The following is a 7,727-nucleotide window of genomic DNA, read 5'->3' on the forward strand; positions in this document are numbered from 1 at the left end:
CATCGCTGCACAGCTATTTTCAGGTCTCTCCAGATATGTTCAATCAGGTTCAAGTCCGGGCTCTGGATGGGCCACTCAAGGACATTCAGAGACTTCTCCCGAAGCCCCTCCTTCGTTGTCTTGGCTGTGTGCTTATGGTCATTGTCCTGTTGGAAGGTGAACCTTCACCCCAGTCTGAAGTCCTGAGCGCTCTGGAGCAGGTTTTAATCAACTGTGGGACCTTATATAGACAGGTGTGTGCCTTTCCAAATCATGTCCAATCAATTGAATTTACCACAGGTGGACTCCAATCAAGTTGTAGAAACATTTCAAGGATAATAAATGGAAACAGGATACACCTGAGCTCAATTTCGAGTCTCATAGCAAAAGGTCTGAATACTTATGTAAATAAGGTATTTCTGGTTTTTATTTTTTATAAATTTGCTAAAATGTCTGAAAACCACTTTGTCATTATGGGGTATTGTGTGTAGCTTGATGAGGGAAAAAAGTAATTTAATCCATTTTAGAATAAGACTGTACTTTCCAAATGCACTGTAGGTAAGTCACAGAGGCTAAGAAATACAGTATATAATCATATACAGCAAGCCATTTACCAAACATTTTTATCCAGAGCAACTTAGTCATTTGTGCATATATTTTTACATATGGGTGGCCCCAGCTGAAATCAAACCCACAACCATTGGCGTTGCAAGTGCCATGCTCTACTGACAGAGCCACACAGGACCACAAAGTCAACAGCCTTTGACACTAAATGCTTTGACAGTAGGTGTAGACAGGATGAGATATGGATAGGCACAGAGGATGATGATAAAAGAATGAACTGATTTTCCCTGGATGATTACGTTAAGGAAGCAACAGAGCCGTCATCCCATATCTCTAGCCATTTACGGTATGCTCTTCTGAATCATCTTCAGGGATCATCTGGCCAGAGCTCAATGACTAACCACAGGGGATCTCATTAGGACGGTAAGTGTCGGAAGCCTTCCTCCTCCTCTCCCTCCGTTTACCTCAACTCACCTTTCCAGCATTACTGACTGAGCGCATGGTGTTCACTCATCAACATCTTCAAGGTTTTCTGAGGTAGCTGCCTCTTACGTGTTGATTCTTTTCACCTGAGAAAGTACACAATATCCTATAGCATATCCTGTTTGATGAGTGATGTTTCTCAGGGCACACTTCTATCAACACCTCTCATCATTACATCCGTTTACCTATAGGCATCCATGTGTGGTGATGTGAAGTGCGAGGACCTTTTCATTCGAATTTTGTATTTATTCATTGTTATTCTTTTTATTTTTGTATCTTGCTCTTTGAACTGGAGATCAGTCACAGTATATAACATGTGCACCAAGAGGGAAACGCAACAGGTGTAATCGTAAGAAAATGTTGTGAACACGAAAAGACATGCCTGTACACTGCATGTGTTTGGAAAGATGCTAGGCTTATAGGCAGGGGCGGAGCCAGAGGGGTGTCCAGGGTGGCAAAATTTCATTCGCTACTGGCAGTTTGATGCTGATTGACATCTAATTTCACCTCTTATTGAAATAAACATTTATTTTGACGTTCGGCTGCGCATTTTTGAAATCGAGGATGAGGAAGAGAGAATATTAACGTTGGTTGCGAGATACATATAAACAAGAAGAACATACAGAAGAAGAAGAGAGAATATGTCCACAGCTCCACAAGCTCTTTTCACGATTGGCGAAAGCATTATATTTGAAGTAAGTTTTAAGGTTTAGCATCGGGTTTACAACTTTTACGAACAACTTTTACGAAAGTTGAGTCGCTGTGTAAGTTAACGTTAGACCTTTGGCTCTGTTAACAGACAGTTAATCAGATAAGAGAGATCGGTTCCCAATTTAACCTAACATTATGTTTACATCTGTGCTAGTAATACAGTGCTACAGAAAGCTACAGATGTCAGTGTTCAGCAAGTTAACATTCAGCAATTTAAAATCCATTAACTCAGTTAGATTTTCATACTTGAACTCGAAACAAACAATTGTTATTATCAATCTGTTAACGTTACTCAAAAAATTACCACAATATAGCACATTATAGCTAGCTAAGTTACTTACTGCAGAGTAGGGCTAGCCATGATCTAACTAGTAACTTAGGCTGGTAGTTGATTTTATGGTAGGACAGAAAAATAGTGACCAATGTGATGGTGAGAGCTTCCAAAGAGCTATCTTTTATCAGGTTCTTGACAGTCTCACAGCTGAGCTGCAGAGGCGTTTTTCAAAGAAGAAGAGTGCAGCATTCTTGAATGAGGAGCCTCTGTTTGACTTTGCTTAGACCTTTGAGTCAGATTTAGAGGACCTCAAACATGAGGTTCATCAAACCAAGGGGCTTCTTGATAGGAGAGAGAAAAGTGGAAGGGACAGACCGTCTACTCTCCTTGACTTTGTTGTGTTTCTAGAACCTTATAAAGAGGTCTTCCATCTTCCATGAGCTATTTCGACATTGTAAGAGTTCTGTTGTTACACCAGTCAGCAGTGCTTCTTGCGAGAGAAGCTTTAAAACTGATTAAAACCCACCTTAGGACAACAATGGTTGATGACAGGTTAAGTCACCTTGGAATTCTCAGTGTTGAGTCAAGGAGGGCACGCTCACTCAACATGGATTAGTTTGTGAAACATTTAGCTAGTTCTCACCAGAACCGCATAATTATGCAGATTTAGTCCCTTTTGGACCACACTATCTGCCATGCTGAATTCTAGTGAAGTAACCCTTTTGGACCACACTATCTGCCATGTTGAATTCTAGTGAAGTGTGGTCCATAAGGGTTACTTCACTAGAATTCAACATGGCAGATAGTGTGGTCCAAAAGGGTTACTTCACTAGAATTCAACATGGCAGATAGTGTGGTCCATAAGGGTTACTTCACTAGAATTCAACATGGCAGATAGTGTGGTCCAAAAGGGTTACTTCACTAGAATTCAACATGGCAGATAGTGTCTAGGAAAACCGAAGTTCAAAAGGCTGGGCCTAATGTTAAGAATATATGTTGGTTTGTGGTGTGTAATGAGTAGCAAACAGACACTGCACTTGACACATTTATGAAATTGCTTATTCGAGTTGCTAATAAGCATGCACCCATTAAGAAAATTACTGTGAAAACTATTAAATCCCTGTGGATTGATGAGGAATTGAAAAATTGTATGGTTGAGAGGGATGAGGCAAAAGGAATGGCAAATAAGTCTGGCTGCACAACCGATTGGCAAATTGAGAAATCATGTGACTAAACTGAATAAAAATAAACTATACTAATGGAACAAAGTTAAATGAAATAAAGAATGATAGTAAAAAGCTTTGGAGCACCTTAAATTAATTTCTGGGGAAAAAGGCAAACTCAGCTCCATCATTCATTGAATCCGATTTCTCATTCATCACAACAACAAGTTGCTACAGTAAAGGGAAACGTTGATACTGTTAACTTACAGGGGAAACTCTAGAAAGTTGAGTGAAGTTCAATCTCGTGCTTTTCTCCTTGGGCTGATATTTCTTCTCATGCACTCTGCTGTGCAGCTCCCCAGGACTGCTGCACAGTCTCAAGGCTACTGCGTGGCACACACGCACACAGTTTAGAGGGAACATTGGTTGTAATAGAGGTTGGTGCCTGGGTGGATGTTTACAAATGGCAGACCTTGAGATATAGAAAAGAGAACAAAGCAAATACTATTTCTTAGAGACATTTTAATTTGTCTTTAAGCATATGATCTGTATGCAGTACCTCATCTTTCCATTTAAAAGACTGAATGCACAGCAATGAATGATAGTTACAATACTGTGTATCCTAAAACTAGTAATTGAAGAAGCCTATACACAACAATTAAGTCTGATAATTTCCTTAAAGTTTTCTCATGATGTACAGTACCAGTCAAAAGTTTGGACACACCTACTCATTTCAGGGTTTTTCATTATTTTTTCAAACTAGTTTCTACATTGTTGAATAATAGGGAAGACATCAAAACTATGAAATAACACATATGGAATCATGTCGTAACCAGTGTTAAACAAGTCAAAATATATTTTAGATTTTAGATTCTTCAAAGTAGCCACCTTTTGCCTTGATAACAGCTTTGCACACTTTTGACTGGTACTGCATTCCCAAGCACCTTTTTCAGACATCAAGCAGACTAACATCCTGCCATGCAAGATGGTCGGTTTCACTTTAAGAAGGTCAGTTTGTTTGTGAATGTGCTTTATCACAACAAGAAGACCAGTAGAGATTGGGCAAAAGGAGATTATACATTTGTACTTCTGATCTGATCAGTCGGACAGAGGAAGAGGATAAAGGAGAGTTATGCTCAAAAAGAGATAGAAACAGAGTGATAGATAAAGGGAGAAGTAGAAGACAGAAGGAGATGAAGAGAACAGAGATTGACTGAGAGCCATGAGCAATGTTCTGTATTTCTAATACTCCAAGCGTACTGATACCCACGGACTCACTCCCTCCTGCCTCCCACCCGGCAACAGTGTGATGTCCGTGGCCTGCCACCTCTTCCCTATACGCACACAAACACGTGCAGACTGAACGGCACTGCACTCAACCCCCTCCCTACCAACTAATCCCTTTCCCCCTTCGATATGGCACTGGTTAAAGACAGTGCAGAGTACATTAGCGACTACACTACAGGGGTCATAGAGAACGCAAGAGAGAATGGGAAATAAAAGAGAGGTCAGGTGCTTCTACAGTTAATACCTATCTCACAGCAACCAGATTATCTAGCTGTAAATGGGAATTTTCAGCCGGGGCCACTGCCTGGGACTCTTTACCGAGCCCTGGCCACCTGCAGGTCCCGCAGAACCACATTGACGTAACACAGAGGTGTGATTATAGGGACGATAGTGACCCATCCCTATCTTGTTGCACACGTATGATAGCTATTGATTAGGATTATTTTTTTGTCTTTTGTCACAGATCGGGAAGCTATGACATGATTCTGTTGGAGACGTAAGTAGTGAGAGGTTTTGGATGTGGGTAGAAGTACGTTTACATTTTAGTCATTTAGCAGATGCTCTTATCCATACCCAGTGGGGAAAAACTGGTTAAATCAACGTGATGACGTTGAATCAATGTGGAAAACGTATTGGATTTGCAAAAAGTCATCAACTTAATGGCATTTCGGATATTTTTCACTTAACTTTTAACCTACACTGAACAAAAATATAAACACAACATGTAAAGTGTTGGTCCCATATGAGCTGAAATGAAAGATCCCAGAAATATTCCATACACACACAAAGTTTATTTCTCTCAAATGTTGTGCATAAATGTTTTTACATCGCTGTTAGTGAGCATTTCTCCTTTGCCAAGATAATCCATTCACCTGGCAGGGGTGGCATATCAAGAAGCTGATTAAACAGCATGATCATTACAGGTGCACCTTGTGCTGGGGACAATAAAAGGCCACTCTAAAATGTGCAGTTTTGTCACACAACACAATGCCACAGATGTCTCAAGTTTTAAGGGAGTGTGCAATTGACATACTGACTGCAGGAATGTCTACCAGAGCTGTTAATTTCTCTACCATAAGCCGCCTCCAATGTTGTTTTAGAGAATATGGCAGTACGTCCAACCTGTCACAATCTTCACCTGCGGGATCGTCTGAGACCAGCGACTGGACAGCTGATGAAACTGAGGAGCATTTCTGTCTCTAATAAAACTATTTTGTGGGGAAAAACTAATTCTGATTGGCTGGGCCTGGCTCTCCAGTGGGTGGACCTGGCTCCCAAATGGACGGGCCTATGCCCTCCCAGGCCCATCCATGGCTGCGGCCCTGCCCAGTCATGTGATATCTATACATTAGAGCCTAATGAATTCATTTAAATTGACAGATTTCCTTATATGAACTGTAACTCAGTAAAATCATTGAAATTGTTGCATGTTGTGTTTTATATGTTTGTTCATTAAAAATCCAATGACATGGTGCTATTTTTTGTTGATTTCACATTAAATTCACAATAGTTGACAACTCAACAAAATGTAAATCAAAACTAGACGTTTTACTGACATCTGTGCCCAGTGGGGAGTGACTTATAGTTAAGGTAGCTAGGAGAGCCTCCCGAGTGGCACAGTGGTCTAAGGCACTGCATTGTAGTGCTAGCTGTGCCACTAGAGTATCTGGGTTCGAGACCAGGTTCTGTCTGGGAGACACAGCGTCGTCCGGGTTAGGGGAGAGCTTGGCCGGCAGCGATGTCTTTGTCCCATCGCGCACAAGCAACTCCTGTGTCAGGCCGGGCACAGTGCACGCTGACACGGTGGCCAGGTGTATGGTGTTTCCTCCGACACATTGGTGCGGCTGGCTTCCGGGTTAAGTGGGCATTGTGTCAAGCAGTGTGATGCGTGGCTCTCGACCTTCGCCTCTCCCGAGTCCATACGGGAGTTGCAGCAATGAGGCAAGAGTCACGAGCCACGAAATTGGGGAGCTACCTTTTTTTTTAAGTAGCTAGGAGATCCAACCTTGTATCACAGTTATAGTATCAGAAAAGTTAGTGCTATTAAGAAAAGACAAGTACGAGTGTTAGTGAAAGAAAGGTTATAAATATATTTTTTTAATTGTGCAATTAGCAATGAATATTAGTAATTTAGTCACCTGTTTTCGCAGCTATAAACTGAAATAAAGGCGGTTTTGCCTAGTTGTTCTGCAGAATTATTTGAGGAAAGAAAGAGAGGAAGACTCCACACCACTCTCACTTGAGTATCTTACCTAGTTATTTTCAGATCTCATTCTGCTCTTTTGTAGCTTTGGCAACTACAGTATGTGTGTGTTTTTAAAATCCCAATTCACTCCTCTCCCTCTAGGCTTTATAGACGCTCCCCACTCCGTGGCTGCAATTCTTCTAATTCACTGTACCCTGCTCGCCCGACCCATGTGAAATTCCTGGTCTCTGGCAGCGTTTGGAACTGCCGATCTGCAGTCAAGAACGCAGAGTTCATCTCAATTGAAATACATTCTAACAGTATATCTGTCTTCTCAACTCACTATCATATACTTTTAATGTGGGGCTATGACAGTCAATTGCAAATGAGCCTGACATAATGTATCGTATCTCACCACCACTAATGAGATGTGCTGGATGCATGTTGCGTCAGAGTTTCTCAAAGTTAGGGAGCGTGGTCGACATTGCGCATCTCATCTCTGCTGTCACATTCAACCTGGATCGATATTTGGTTGTAATGCAGAGGAGAGCACTGAATTGAACTTCACACAGATATGAGCTGGTGAAGTGTACCATGAGTTGTATGGTGCTTTCAAGACAACTGGGAATTCAGAAAAATACGAAATCATGACGTCAGTGATCTTGAGGTTGAAAAGTCAGAGCTCTAGAAAGAGGCCTGAGTTCCTGAGTTGGAATATCGAGTTGGATAACTGTTCAAAAAAGAAAATATTTTTTTCCCAGTTGTCTTGAACTTACTGTAGTTGGAAGTCTGAGATTTCCGAGTTCCCAGTTGTCTTGATTGCAGCATTAATGCTCAGAGGGAGAAGGCAGGGTATTCCATTTGAAGTCAGGAACCAAAACTCCTCCGTAGTGACGTGAATGCGTTGTCTGCAGCATTCGGTCACATGACAGCTTGATCATCTGTTCGATTTCGCTTATCGGCACGTCAACTGAGCCAGGATCACTGTCAAACGGATTGGAAAGTAGGTCCCAAAGTTCTCTTCCATTCATTGGGGCGGCAGGGAAGCCTAGTGGTTAGAGCGTTGGACTAGTAACCGGAA

At 41.5% G+C, this 7,727-nt stretch overlaps 1 long non-coding RNA gene across 1 annotated transcript; it reads left to right on the top strand.

Annotated features, from left to right (window-relative positions):
* Nucleotides 1-911: 911 nt before the first annotated feature.
* Nucleotides 912-5,934, top strand: LOC118939513 (uncharacterized). Its single transcript, XR_005036453.2, has 3 exons — nt 912-966; nt 4,925-4,957; nt 5,562-5,934. It is a non-coding gene; the product is annotated as an uncharacterized LOC118939513 (long non-coding RNA).
* Nucleotides 5,935-7,727: the final 1,793 nt, after the last annotated feature.

This window comes from Oncorhynchus mykiss, chromosome 16 (assembly GCF_057628025.1).
Source record: "Oncorhynchus mykiss isolate SJ-2025 chromosome 16, ASM5762802v1, whole genome shotgun sequence".
Classification (NCBI taxonomy): Eukaryota; Metazoa; Chordata; class Actinopteri; order Salmoniformes; family Salmonidae; genus Oncorhynchus; species Oncorhynchus mykiss.